Consider the following 16,047-nt stretch of genomic DNA (forward strand, 5'->3'; position numbering starts at 1 on the left):
TAGTCTGCTTGATACAGATCTGAGTCAAGCTGGCTGCATAGTGGGTTTATTTCTGATCCTCAGTATCAATGAATATTTGTCAAGTAACTACTAAATACAGAGCTGTAAATTATTAGAGAATTACAAATCAAAACTACAATGAGGTACCACTTTCCAGCAGTGAGAATGGCTATCATTTAAAAAGTCTACAAATAATAAATGCTATAGAGGGTGTAGAGAAATGGGAACCCTCCTACACTGTGGATGGGAATGTAAATTGGTACAGCCACTATGGAAAACAGTGTGGTGAGTCCTCAGAAAACTAAACATAGAACTACCACACGATCCAGCAATCCTATTCCTGGGCATATATCTGGACAAAACTACAATTAAAAAAAGATACATGTACCCCTATGTTTTTTTCAGGACTATTCACAATAGCCAAGATATGGAAACAACCTAAATGCCCATTGACAGATGAATGGATAAAGAAGATACAGTATACATACACACAATAAAATGTTACTTGGCCATAAAAAGAATGAAATGAAGCCATTTGCTAGCAACACAGATGAACCTAGAGGTCATCATACTAAGCAAAGTCAGTCAGAAAGAGAAAGACAAATGCCCTATGATATCACTATATGTGTAATATAAAATATGACACAAATGTATATGAAACAGAAACAGATTCACAGACATAGAGATCATACTTGTTGCTGCCAAAGGGGAGAGGGATGGATGAGGGAAGGACTGGGAGTTTGGGATTAGCAGATACAAATCTATAGTATACATATAGGATGGATGAACAACAAGACCTTGCATAGCACAGGGAACTATGTTCAATATCCTATGATAAACTACAGTGGAAAAGAATAAGAATATATATGTATAACTATGTCACTTCGCTGTGCAGCAGAAATTAACACAACACTATAAGTTAACTATACTAAATAAAATTTAAAAAAAAATACTTAAATACAAAGCAGTATTAGGTGATATTTGGCTTACATCAGACATGCCTCAAAGGTGAGGGGTAAGTTTCAGGTGAGTACATCACAGCTTATTTGCATGCATGGCAGCCTTGAACAAATTTTACATCTTTTTACTCATAAGTGAAGAAGAAATACATATTGCCACAAATCCACCTGTGCAAATACGTTTTCTGACCTAGGGCAATCTCAAATTATCTTCAGGAATTCTGGAAAAGATTTTCATCCTTAACCAATGTTATTCCTTTCCTGTTTTTGCTCCCAAGATCAATCAGACAATAGAAACAATGAGAAAATGGCAAGAGGGATACGTCAACCAAGAACATGTGAGGAGGAAAGAGGGAAAGTCCAACAGCAGTTATAATTTTGTCCCCCTCCTTGCTATCTCTTTTCAGTTTTCTGCCCAATGTTTGAGCCGCACAGATTAGAAATAACCTAGCTAGGGATAGCTAGTAGAGAGTGTCCATATCAAAATTATGTTCCAAGTTTTAAAGTATTGACTTAAAAATAATCTTAAATAACTGAATTATTGATTTCAAAACTAACTTAGAGTACAAGCAATTAGTTATTTGAAGGCTAACTACCAAAAGAGATTTGAGAGTAAATTAAAGATATTTTTGACAGATTAATCAAAAACAAAATTTTGTAGGACATTAAGACTGAGATGAAATGACTTGAATTTCAATTATTCAAGACAGATTTTCTAAAGCTGTGTTAATTTTTAACAACTATGCTTGCATTTTCTACCATATGGAGAAACCACCTGTTTACCTCTGAGGCCGAAATTGTACTATCTTGTACAATTCAGTAGCAACTGTGGAATCAGCAGTCCACAGATTCCATTCAGCCATGCTGTATTTGGCTCATGGGCATAAGCATGGGCTAGGAAGGAAAACTGAAACAAAAACAGAAGAGGTGAAAGAGACATCACTGCTTCATCAATCAGGGAATGAGAGAAGCCAGCAGTACTTTTAAAGGAGGATAAAGAAAAGTTAGGAAATCAAGCAACCAAGTGCTCCAGTACAGTTTCTGCAGCCTTTTCCTAAGCTTTGCCCAGGAGCAAGCCTCTGAGCTCTTGCAAAGTGTAAACACAAACTGAAATGTTCACTCTGCCCCAACCCTATGGTCAGTCAAATCACCCATCATCATTTTTGTCCTAGGGCAGTCTATGCTAGTGCATGAAAGTAAAAGAGGGAGGGGTGAAGTGGGTGAATTGGCTAGTATTAAAGGGAGAGCTTTTCCATGGAGTTCTATGGTTGCTATAGTAACAGCTTCTTTTGTTTGTACATATTCAGAACAGCTGCTTCATTTGGGCTCCTGGTGGCAGGGATATTATGGAGGTAACTGAGAGGGAAAGAAGCACCACACTGACCAGGGAAAATAGTTTCCATAGTCAGATCATTCTTGTTTAACTGGATTTAACTTTATACTAGGGTTAAATGTGGTTTTGAATGTTAGTAACAAGATCTTTTAAAACTGAATTCCACCAAAGAAAGACTCAGGTATATGCTGTGATCCTCAAGATGTCTTGAGCTAACTTGAACTACAGACCTTCACTCTCTTGTGTCCTTAGGACTTGAAACTCTCCATTCTCTTTCTACCTGGTGAACATGCAAACTGCATTTCAAGCTCTCAGGGAGGTATTTTTCTCAACAGAAAATACACCCCTTCCAAATGCTCACAAATCTCTGTTCACCTTTCCAAGTCCTAATTAATTCTTCTAATTAGAGCTTTTTCTGGCTGCAACCATTTACAAAGTTGAATTGCTGCTCAAAACATATTAATGAATATTCATAAACTAATAATATACGCTGAATTAACAGTCCTTTTGCCCACATACTGCTCTTAAAACCAGCCTGTTAAGGCTTTCCCATAGTCCTTAGTAAAGAAGGGCTATCTCCAAGAGAAAGGTAGAGAAAAATATGATTTCCTTTCAAGGAAAAAAATGCCCTATCCATCCATCTGTCTACATGTGTATGTATATGTATGTGTATCTGTAAAACTAGAAAAATATGGTTTTATTTTAAGAAACAAATGCCTTACTAATATATGGGGATATATAGCTGTAAGTACATTGCATAAAGTAGAAACCCAAGGGGTTAAAAATAATGAAGCAAAACATTAAAAATGGCATCTGCTGGTTGAGCAGTCAAATTTGGTAAATATACAAACTTAAGATGCAAATAAGCAAAGCAGAAGGCACAGATGTTCTTATAAACAAATTGATATTGAATATAGGCACACTATCGTATTTCTAACCCTTTGGGAATTTGGAAAAGTGCAATATGAAAGCAAAGTGATGCTCTTGTTTTTTGATTAAAATGTATTCATCATTTGCCTAGTGAACAGATTTTAATGTTTGAATTTTAGTAAAATCCATGAAATATTTGGTTGGTTGGTTGAATTTGCCAACTGCAGTATTCACAGGTACTACATCTTAAGCCTCATTTCATGGCAACTTGATTACATATTTGCCTGAGAATTCTCAAAACCCACTCATTTAATCTTAATACCACATTGAATCTGAATAAACAAACTTTTATTGATTCAAAATTTGAAGGAAATAGTAAAGATGTTTAGATTATTTCATTAAATATATAATTCCTGAATTACCATTGGATATCATACATATATATTTATTTCACTTATTTAAGGAAATATTTTTGAACTCATAGATTTTGTATTAACATCAGTTAATTATAAATTACTGAAGGTGAAATTTTGAATCCAAAAATAAGCACAAATATTCCAATATCTCTGCCTTATGACTGCTTGATTTGGGGAAAACTGTCTAATCTCTTTGGGTATCAGTTGTACACACTGAAAAACAATGATACTAATACCTTGGGGACATGTCTCTGAGAGAATCAATTAGGACAAGACATATAAATTTTGCAGAAACTATATATATCATGTGATGCTGTTACAATAATATATATTGTTATGAGAAAGTAATCAGTTTTTATTATTTTTCTCTTATCAACTGTTTTGAATTCACTTTTATCCTCTTCTTATATTCTTATATATTATCAATATGGGGATGACATACAAATCTCTAAATTTAGTCCAATTTTCTTCCAAATATCAAACCTGGATTTTCCAGGTGCAACTGAAGTCCCTTTTGATATCTCAAATGCCCTGGACTGAAATCTGAACAACATTTTTCATCTTCTGAATTTCTCCCCCTTCTACCATATTTCTGGTTAAAGGCACAATCTTTCTTACAGTTCCCAAAGTTTAAAAATCTCAGTTATCTTTTTCTCATATACAGATATTCTGGAGCTGTCTCATGGATTTGAGCTCTCATTTTCATTCCCATTCAACTCTCTTGTCATGAATTTGCTCAAACTATTTCAGAGAGTCTCCAGGGCTCCAAGTTCTCCAACATAGTGCAGACCAATGCTTTTTCCCAGAGCACATGCACTGTCTTCCTCAGGCAATCGATGGTGTCTGGCTTCCAACGACACAGCTAAAACTTCTTAGCCTGATCCTCAGAGCAATTCTTGATCAAAATCCAGCCTAAATGTTACTGCTATTTTCATCACTCATATAAGGCGAAATTTCTCAGGATCTCCTAACATCTTTCTTGTATTTACAGCTCTGCTTTTTGCAGGTCTTTGCTTACTATTTTCCTTGCATGTGTAGCCTTTCTCTATTCCAACTTCTTGAGATCAAATGCCACTTTATGAAGTTTTTCTTAGTTCTCTCCACCACATTAAGGTAGACCTTGTTGGTCCTTCCTCTGGTACTTATATCTGACTTTGTATCACTCTTATTTTTTTGTATTTCTGATTGTCTTGTGAGATTTTTACATCTATTATTTAATTTAGTGTTAGCTATAGCAAATATTACAATAAACTTTAATATAGAAGGTATTTGAAATGAATAAAATTTATACAAATCTAAATAGTTTATACGTGATTCTGTATAAATTCTTATCTATCAATAAAGTCTCAGAGTGAAACTTTGATTTTTTCCAAACTTTTATCTTATTTCATACTTTTTAATCTTCAGAATATTTCTATTTAAATATTTTATGAATAGCTTCAAAACTATTTGTATAATTCTATATAGATACAAATAAAATTATTGCTGAGATATACCTGAGGAGTAATCTTTGATCTTAAAAATAAATGTGTAAGAAAGACAGCCCTTTTCTTCCTGAAGACAGCTGATGCTTAAGACTGAGGTATCTATCTGGGAACCTGGAAAGTGGCCAGTTTGAGAGGATAAGCCAACAGGCTGACATAGACATACATAAAGATAAGAACAACCTGGGTCCATGATGGCATAGCTGAGCTGCTGAGTTAACAACTCTAGACCTGTTCTACCTCCAAACTTTTTGTTATATAGTTAATGAATGTTGTATAAGCCTCTTATAATGAGGTATTATGTTACTCTTGGCCCCAAACAAAAAGAATAGCACAGGAATCCAGAGAAATGAGTTGATGATAGATGTGAGATCTTAGGGAGAGAAGTAGATAAAGAGACAGAGTTATAGTGATTTTCAAATTTTTATGAGCTATGCTCTACTTCTTTTGATTAGCCATTAATTTTCTTCTACTCTTTAAAAAATATATTCCTATTTTATTAGTAATATATTTTAGTATTGTAAATGGAGTTAGTAAATGGATTTAAGGTTTTGAATCAAATATTTCCTAAAAAAAGGAAACATATATTATCACATTCAATTATCATGACAATAAATCTGTAAGTAAAATATTAGTATTTCCGCCATTTTAGAAATGAGAAAAGTGAGGGTTGCAAAGGTCATACCCAGTAACCCAAAGAAAATCTGAACTTGAACCCAAATTTTCTGACTAAAAAGCTGTTATTTTTTGCCATACTATGTCTTTCACATTGTATTCATTTTTTACTGCCTCATTATAATCTTTAATTTCCAACATCTCCAGTAACAACAATTATACTGTCTCTTTGGCTTCACAAAAATGAATTATTTTTTAACCTCTTAGAGTATTTACTAAAGCTATCTTCCTTTTTTTCCTCTTAGAGTATTTACTAAAGCTATCTTCCTTTTCCCCCACTGTTCATTGGCTGCAGATGTTGCTAAGGTCAAGTACTGGGGCAGCTGGCCCAGATACACCTGGAAACACATCAGTCAAACTCAAGATCCTCAAAGCCCACAGAATCAATAGTGGAGGCCAATTAGGGCTATAATTAAGCTAAATATGATCTTAACTTTGAAATGTCCAGCTTTTTGCCTCTCCTTTCTTTCCCCTACTTCAACAAATTCAGTGCATTTACCATTTATTTAGTGTATGCCAAGGTGAAATATACCATTTTTGTCTTTGAGAGCTTATGCAGTGGAGGAAAGAGACAACTCAGACAAGTAAAGCAAAGAGGACAAATTTCCGTTCCTTCCATAAACAGGAAAAATTGATCCCTATACATAGCTAGACTACTCAGTCTCGCTGAAGCTTTGAATTATCTTTTTCCAAATGACTGTTAACGAGTTTAACCTCAATTTGGTCAGCTCACCTCAATTGTTATAGTGACCTTTTATACATTTATATTCAACTGTACTTGGTTAATTTTCTTGCCATGTCAAAATTCATAGAGCCAAACATGATGTTTTCTTAAATCAAATAATAATTTGTAGCAGTAATAAGAGAAACTGTCTGTCTTCCAATATCAAAGGAAAAGAGTCCTTGAAAGAAGATAAATAACAGGTCTTCCTAAAAATAAAAATAAAAAAATTTATCTCAAATAAATATATTCCATATCTTAAGCTAGGAATTTCTAAGATTATAATGCTCACAAATTTGACAAAAATTCATAGCCATGTCTCTCTGGAATCTCACTAATTTACTTAATACACATTTATTAAATAGGTATTGTGGATATAATGACAAATAAGAAATGAGTATGCTGGACTTCCAGGAATTTATAAACTTGCAGAACAAATACTTCCTTTCATGTTAAATGAAAATTTCTAAATAAACTCTTTGGTGGACATTTTAGTTACTGTTTTACTCTAGGTCTCATTATAAGGAACTGACAGGAGTAAGTTTAATGGTCAAAAAAGTATATAATAAAGAAGATTGTAGACTATATGTCCATCGACTTCAAACTAAAAGCCCTTTGAATATTCCAGTCAAAAAGAAGTATCATTCTATACAATTCCATTATGTCTTTAGAAGGAGCAACAATGTTTTTAGGAACTTGTATCTTGTCAATTTGAATTGAAGTTCTTAGCAAAGGACAATGAAAAAAAGTAAGAATCATGTTAACTTATGGCTCACAAGTGAAATAAAACAGAAACCACATTGAGAAATAAAAATCAATAAAAACCTCCTAAAGCAAAAACAAAACCAAAAAAGGGTAGAAGTCAATCTTATTTATACCTATGAAATAATCCTTGATTTTGCAGCTAGAATCAAACTTTATCAAAATCAGTGTCATCACAAAACAGTACTTAAGATAAACTGATTCTGAGGAATATTTATTTTATACATGTTTAAAATCTGATTATCATCCATTCTTTTTCTAATAATAATTAAATGATATGATAAGCAGTGAATTATATTTATTTTAAAAATACAAATACTAAAAATTGTTTGTCTCTGTTTTCACAAACTCTGGTAATTTATTTTCAGAATTCAAATATTTATGAACATTTTTGGTTATAAATCATTTTTATTAAAGACAATAATTTGAGGTGCTACTTTAATTGAACTTCATATGCAGTGTCACGGTTTACTAATTTCCTTTTTTTGAGAGTAAATTCAGAGAATTTATCATGAAATACAAGTTTAAGAAAAAATTAAGGTACAGCCTTTCAGATAAAGAGAAACTTCCCATCCTTCTTTTAATTTCCTCATTTCAAATCATCATTTTAAATATTTTCTTATTTTATATTCATTTTTCACTTTAAGCTTAAATGTGTGTCCATTTTTGTTCTCTTTATTCTAGTGCACTGGTTTTATCACTTGCTTTTATAATGATCAGCAAAACAAGGATCAGAAGTGGAGATATCCCTTATCCTCAACAGGGAATGGTCATAAGAAGGAGTTGGAGGAAGACATTTGTCTCTATGCTGTTGTGAGATAAAGAAAATACATACTGGTCTCTGCCCTCTCTGACACAGGGCTCCTTATTCTTATACACTCCTAAATGATAAGAATACTAGGAAATAAAAATAAAAATTTTTTTAATTTTTTTAAAAAAAGAGTACCAGGAGAATCTCTTAATGAGGTAACACTGGGTGGGCTCCCAGATGCCTCCTAGATAGGGCTGGTCACTAGAAAGACCAAACCATGATTAGATACTTGGACTTTTCAGTCCAACCCTTCATTCTTCAGAGACAGGGGAGGGGCTAGAAATGGAGTTAATAATTGATCATGCTCATATGAGGAAGTCTTCATAAAATCCCAATTGTAAGGGTTCAAATAGCTTCCAGGTTGCCGAACATGTCCACGCAGGGAAGGTGACACTCCCCAACTCCACAGGAACAGAAGCTGTTACGCTTAGGACCCTTCCAGATTTTGCGCTATGTATTTCTTGATCAGGCTGCCCATCTGTATCCTTCATTACATCCTTTAATAAATTGGTAAATGTAAGTGTTTTCTTGAGTTTTGTGAGCACTTCTGGCAAAGTAATTGGACCCAAAAGGGGGTAGCTGAAACCTCTGATCTACGGCCAGTTTGTCAGAGGTCAGATAACCTGGGCTTGCAATTGGTATCTGAAGTGTGTGTAGGGGGGAGAGAATTATTCTGGGACTGAGCCCTTAATCTGTGGTATCTGATGCCATGTCTGGGTAAATGGTCTCATATTTGAGTTACATTGTAGGACACCCAGATGGTATATGTATGTCGGGGAATTGCTCTTTGTGGGAGGAAAACCTCCATACATCTGGTGATCAGAAGTGTCAGAAGTAAAGTGTTCCATGTGAGTAGTAAAGAGGACATACAGGGAAGAGAAATGTAGTAGGGAAGTTTTTCTGGGGTTTTCTCTACCTAGAAAGGAAAAAAAGGTGAGATGTTTTTCCTAAACAGCCTCCTACTCAATGAATTTCATCTTGGTAAGGGGCCTATCTAAATGGTGTTATATTCTACTATTTTATAACTCTTTTCCTAACTGTAGGGCAGGCAAACTCAGTTTCTTTTAACTTAGAGCCATAAGATTTGGGGCCAAATGTACCAAAAGCAAGCCTGTTCCCAAGATAAACTGTAGAACTTACTATAAAGTTCTAGCTTTGTCTGTAGTAAGAAGTCAGGCAGTAAGAAGACTCCTTTAAACATAAACCTAATGGAAAAATACTGCCCTCAGACTAACCTGCATGTTGTAGAAAATTTAGAATTTCAAACTGTATTTTTTGGAGTACCAGTCATGGCTCAGCAGTTAACAAACCTGACTAGTATCCAAGAGGATGCAGATTAGATGCCTGGCCTTACTCAGTGGGTTAAGGATCCAATGTTGCCCTGAGCTATGGTGTAGGTCGCAGATGCAGCTTGAATCTGGCATTGCTGCGGCCGTGGCATAAGCCAGCAACTTCAGCTCTGATTCGACCCCTAGCCTGGGAACTTCCATATGCCATGGGGGCAGCCCCAAAGAGACAGAAAAAAAAAAAAAACTATATTTTTTAAAATGTATAATTCTACCACCCTGAGATAAACTCTACAATTATATTTGTGTATTTCCTTTGAGTCTCCTCTTGTTTGTGAATGTGTATGTATCTGTATTCATGTATAGCTCTAGCATAGTTTTTATAAACATCACTTTAATGGTAGTTAACAATGATATTAAATTTTAGTAAATATTGTTTTAATAATAGCATAATATTTTGTATGCACAATCTCTAATTTAACATTTCCTCCATAGTGAACATTTAAATTGTCAGCAGATGAATTTGTATGAATAGTGATGATCAGTATTATACTTAAATGTATGCCACCCTTTAAATAATTTTCTCAGAATATACTTTTTTGAAAGAGAAATGCATGTTTTAAAGTTATTAATGCCTGTCATTCATCATATTGTTTGCTAGAAATATACTACTTTATGCCTCTTCTAAATCAGGAAATGTTACCATTTTTTTTAAAGTGTACTTATTTAAAGAATATCTTTTTAGTTTGTTTTTCTTTGATAAATAGTAAGCCTAATTCAACTTGAACTACAATGTACTTTTTATTTTATTTCATTGTCTTTGTATTTTACATAATGTTTTGAGGTTTTTTTTTTTTTTTTTTTTGTCTTTTGTCTTTTGTTGTTGTTGTTGTTGTTGCTATTTCTTGGGCTGCTCCCGCGGCATATGGAGTTTCCCAGGCTAGGGGTTGAATCAGAGCTGTAGCCACCGGCCTACACCAGAGCCACAGCAACGCAGGATCCGAGCCGCATCTGCAACCTACACCACAGCTCACGGCAACGCCGGATCGTTAACCCACTGAGCAAGGGCAGGGACCGAACCCGAAACCTCATGGTTCCTAGTCGGATTTGTTAACCACTGCGCCACGACAGGAACTCCCGTTTTAAGTTTTTGAGATGATATTGTCATTGGGATTTTTCTTTGTTGCACAAAAGGCTTTCCTCTCATTGTCTACCATGCTTTCTTCTCTACTCATATATTATCCTTTGGGGAGGTATTGACAATTTGTGGTTCCAGGCTACAGAACTAAAATTTAGTAAAAATTGCTCTTACAACTAGAGTAACCATCACATTGAATAATCAAATGGATATAGATAAAATGTATATTTAAAGGAAAAAGACAAATAAGGAAAAAGAAAAAGAAAAGAAAATGTAGAGATGTATAACCATTAAGAGGAGAAAAAAGGGAGAAAAAAAACCAGAGTGTTAGGAACAAAGCATTTATGATTTTTAGCCTTGTGTTTGCACTGTGTACCATGAAACTCTGACCTTCTTGGTATCTATTAATTTACTGCTATATAATTCCATTCTCTTGTTTTCTTTAACTACTGAAAAGTACTAAAATATCAATAGTGGTATAAGTTAATGTAGACTTACTTTACATTGTCTGAAATAAAGTGCAGGACTAGAGTCAGTTTATTTTTATTTTTTATTTTTATTTTTATTTTTGTCTTTTGTCTTTTTAAGGCTGCAACCATGGCATATGGAGGTTCCCAGGCTAGGGGACTAATTTGAGCTGTTGCCACTGGCCTACGCCAGAGCCACAGCAATGCCAAATCCAAGACACGTCTGCGACCTACACCACAGCTCACGACAATGCCGGATCCTTAACCCACTGAGCAAGGCCAGGGATCAAACCTGCAACCTCATGGTTCCTAGTCAGATTCGTTTCTACTGTACCACGACAGGAATTCCTAGAGTCAGTTTCGGATAGAGGTCAAGAGTGTGGATACTAGAGAATAAGTGCCAGCTGTAGATCTGGCTCTGTTCTTTATTAGTTCTATAAACTTGGACAAGTTATTTAGTTCTTTGTGCCTGATCTTCCCATAGGACTGCTGTGAAGATTACAGAGGAAACACATAGATGTACATCAAACAGTGATTGGCTAATGATAAATACCTTTCACAGAGTGGCTGTCAGTTATTAACAAAGCTGAAATTCTTACTAAAATAAGCTATGAATCAATATTATCACTTAGCAGATATTTATTGAGCACAGACTACATTCCAGATTCTATGTCAAGTGCTAGAAAATAGCTGATTCCTTCTTAATGAAACTGCTCACTTATTCTCTGGAGGGTAGGTTTAATATAGATATCACACGAGCACAACTCCAACTATTCAATCTCACATCTAGAAGTCCAATCAGTTGGCTAATATAAATGATATAGGGCAAACTTGATCCTCTCTGGGACATAAATAGTGAAATACTGAGACAATTATTCTTGGATGATGACCTAAAAGGATATATTGATTTAAAGAGTATGTGTTGAACAAAGTACAGGTGAAAAATGCTGGAGGGAGAGAGACAAGACAAACAGAGGTGAGAAAAAAAAGAGAGGAGGGTGACAGAAAAGAAAGAGAAGAAGAGAGAGGGGTTGCAAGGGTGGTTTGGGAGAGAGAAGAGGAAGGGGAAGAAAGCACAAAATCTTGAAACCATGTAGTCACAAAAAGAGAGTAGCTCAGGCTAGAATTTATCAATTCCTCATTTCGTATTCCATCAGGTATGACTATACTTTGTAATCTTGGATGACAGTAGGATTTACTCTCATATCCTTATAATATCTGCTACTAGACCACTTTCATTTCTACTTAAGATATCAAGGTGTGGTTTTGTTTCTCATTCCTCAGAGAATTTTAACTAAGGCAATACAGAGCAGGTGAATCTGAAATAACTTCTTGGCTTGGGGACAGTACAGGCATGGGCCAGCTATTTTATAAGATGTTTCCTATATAAACCCTCCAACAACTATTGTCTCCCTCTCCTTGTTCTCACTCCTCTGTTGATAGAGTTGGTACTTGGAGCCTAGTGTCTACTCACCATTTCAGATTCAATACATCAAAGCTGAGTGATTTATCATACAATGGGGTCCTGGAATCTTTATTATCATTCTGCTATTCACTAAACAAGTATCACCAATACAACATTCTCTTTTAGTGGCATTAAAAGTAGGAAAGTTGGAGTTCCTGTCGTGGCTCAGTGGTTAACAAATCCAACTAGGAACCATGAGGTTGCGGGTTTGATCCCTGGCCTTGCTCAGTGGGTTAAGGATCCAGCATTGCCGTGAGCTGTGGTGTAGGTTGCAAGAGGCGGCTTGGATTTGGCATTGCTGTGGCTCTGGCATAGGCCAGTGGCTACAGCTCCGATTGGACCCCTAGCCTGGGAACCTCCATATGCCGCAGGAGCGGCTCAAGAAAAGGCAAAAAGACAAAAAAATAAAAAATAAAAAAATAAAAGTAGGAGAGTAAATATTGAATTGAGGAGACTAGCATGTGTTGGGCATGTTTTATATAAGCTAAGCACCATGCTAAGTACTTTACATATACAAATTATATTACTTCATTTTACTCTCCAGCAAAGTTGTGAGGTTCCAACATCACTTTATAACGAAAACGGATGGACTTAGTAAAGTGAAGCAGCTTACCAATGGCCTTAGGGTTAGTAGTGGAGCCTAGATTTTAACCAGTTAAAAGACATGGCTCCGAGTAAATTCACAACAGGATTGCATAAGAGAAGACACGCCAGATACTTCATTAGGTCCCTTGGGTGAAACAAGGGAAACTTAGTGACATAAATTCAAATAACATTGATGTATTATCACACTGAATATAATATTAAGTTGAAACAGATTTTAAACACAGGTATCATTTTTCTAAGTCCGGTTACTGTTATTTGCTAAAATAAAAAATGACTTTAACTTTGGCCTATATAATGATCCTTTTTCGGTATTCAAGTAAAAGAATCATTAAATATAAACCCAGCATGTGCACCAAGAAAGATCTGAAAATAAGAGTCCAGCAGCAGCTAACTGCTTAAAAAGATGAACCAAAATGCACTAAAGACAGCAATGTGCATACCTAGCCAGACTACAAATGCTCAGTGAGCCAGCAGAGTACCCATCAAGGTGAAATGAAATTATGCTACAAGTTAAATCATGATTGCATGAAAGATGAAAGATTAACAGTAAGATGAACACCCATGTCAATGCTGTGGTAAACATCAGAATCCAGGACAACTGAACATACTTGAAGCATAAGAGGATACATGTCAGAGGAGACACTATAAAAGAAGGTTAAAAAATAGGATTTTTGAGGGAAAGTTGATATCAAAATGGGGTGAGATAAACACTGCATTCTTTTGCTTCAAAACAACCTGGGAGACTTTAGCTTTCTATTCCTCTACTCACATTTGTCTAAAGGTAAGAAAGAGTTCTAAGAACAAACGGGTTACAGGTAAACACGTACTCCCTTACTTTTAATGTTTCCATGTGGAGAAACTTCTGCTAGATTAACACTCTTGGCCTTTCATCCTCCTCTAAGTGGCAATGCTTAAAGTTCAATTTAACAGGTCTACTTACTTGCATTTAAAAAGCCAAACTTGCCAAACTTAATTTTTATCAGTAATAAAATTGACCCTGCTATTTGACCACTACGACTAATTCTCAATTGGTTTCTAAACCAGGTAGGATAGAAAAGGTATTCTTTTTTACTTCCTAGAAGTTTATAGCTAAGATTGATTATATATATAATATATGGGTATGTATTTGTGCATGTGTGCATAAAATCCTGCAAGATTTTAAACGGTACATTATGACCATTCGTGTATGTATAAGACCTCTTAACTGACAGTTACATTAAAAAGAAGTTGTTTTGCAATATCTAATTTTGATTTTGCTATTTGATTCATGGATAATATGGAAAAAATATAGAATGATCAGTAAAGATTAGAACAGCAAAGAGAAGAAAAAAAATTGTCTGGAAAAATTCTTGGGTGACTAGGTAGGTAGCTTTGCCAATCTAATTATGCCCTCAGATGGCTTTAGAAAGACAAATGGTGAGGTTGAAGCTTTTATTAAAAGTAAAAATAAATGTTAAATTGGAATAGCAAATTTTCAGTAGAGAATAATCTGATCATATCCTATAATTCCATTAAAATTACTCCAATTACAACAAATAATTCTGTAATGCTAATGAATCATTTTAATTTATTCTTCAATGCCAAAGAAATTGATGTTATGCTAGAGTGTTTCCTACTTGGGCATGAACATGACAAATTGTCTAGCTGTCTCTTAAGAAAGGAAGTATAAAAAGAGATGATTGAATAAGAAGAAATGGGTCAAAGCTAAACTAGGGGGTCACTTTTGACACAAAGGAAAATGAAATCTGCCTTAATGCAATGTAATACCTGTAATGATGGCTAATTTTCATAGTATTTTGAAATATAACAGCTCTATGGGCCTAAATAACAATAGTTTATTATCACTACAATTATCTGGTATGTCCCAAGCACAATGCTAAGTACATGGCATCTCTTCAAACCCTCCAGAGCAGAGCACCATTTTTCTTCATGTTATTGATAAGGAAACAGTCTATGAAAGGTTATTTTCCCATGTGTCATGTGTACAAGTGAAGTGGAAGAGCTGAGACTCAAATCCAGGTCTCAGATCTGAAGTCTATGCTCTTTTCACTCTCTCACATTTAATGCATTACACATTTCTAAAATAAATTTTTCCGTCTTCCCCTATGCTGTTTCCTTTCTTGATGTCCTTATTTCTGTGCTCATTCGTCCAGGTGCCTTGGATCAGCCTTTGAGGTTCTGCCACGATTCCTGCCTTCCATCAGTTCCCAAGTCTGTACCTATCCTTTCTGCTTAGCCCCACTTTGGCAAGATTCCCATCACATCTGTCCTGCAAAAGGAGCATCAGTCCCCACAAATTCATCCCTGTATGAACAACCATGTTAATTTGCTTATATATACACCATTTTATATGTTCCACATAATCCATTTCATTTTCTAACAACTTTCAACAATACCATTTTTCCCTTTAAGACAGGAATAGGTAAACTTTTTTTCTAGAAAGGGCCAGACAGGAAATATTTTAGGCTGTGTGGGATACATGGTCTCTTCATCAATATGGTACAAAAGGAGCCTTAGACAATGTGTTTATGTGAGCCACAGACTCACATAAGTGAGTGTGTCATATTCCAATTAAACTTCACTTAAAGAAAACAGAGGGCAGGCTAGATTTGGCCATAGACCATAGTTTATCAATCTCTGGAATAGAATAAAACAAAAAATAAGAACTTCTACTTGTTCTTCAATATCCTATATAAATTAATAAGTAAAATAAATATTAATGAAACATTTAATTCAGCAAGTCATTGCCCTGCTCCTTAGCTTTGCTTTCAGGGTCAAATTTCATGAAAGAATTACCTACACAAAAAGCTTTTTCTCTCTATCCTAATCCCCAATCTTCCAAGGCACAGTTTGCAATCTTGCTTCTTTTGTCACCACTCATGTTGGAGATACTGACAGTTTTGTAGTTAGACAAAACCAGGTCCTTGTACCAGCTTATTTGCTATTTGACCTTGGATAACATCTCTCATTGTGGATATTTTCATCTGTGAAGTGAGTATAGTAATATTATTGGTATTGTGAAGATCAAGTAGTTATATAAACTGTAAAATAACA

The 16,047-nt window shown here is 35.0% G+C and overlaps 1 protein-coding gene across 23 annotated transcripts in view; it reads right to left on the reverse strand.

Moving 5' to 3' along the window:
• Nucleotides 1-16,047, reverse strand: part of KCNH7 (potassium voltage-gated channel subfamily H member 7) — a 501,977-nt gene that overhangs the window by 423,857 nt on the left and 62,073 nt on the right. The gene's annotated exons all lie outside the window — the stretch shown is intronic.

The sequence above is a fragment of the Sus scrofa genome, chromosome 15, assembly GCF_054392235.1.
Source record: "Sus scrofa isolate SSC_HxYL_T2T_F1_AM1 chromosome 15, Sscrofa_HxYL_maternal_Yorkshire_Landrace_v2.0, whole genome shotgun sequence".
In the NCBI taxonomy this organism is placed as follows: domain Eukaryota; kingdom Metazoa; phylum Chordata; class Mammalia; order Artiodactyla; family Suidae; genus Sus; species Sus scrofa.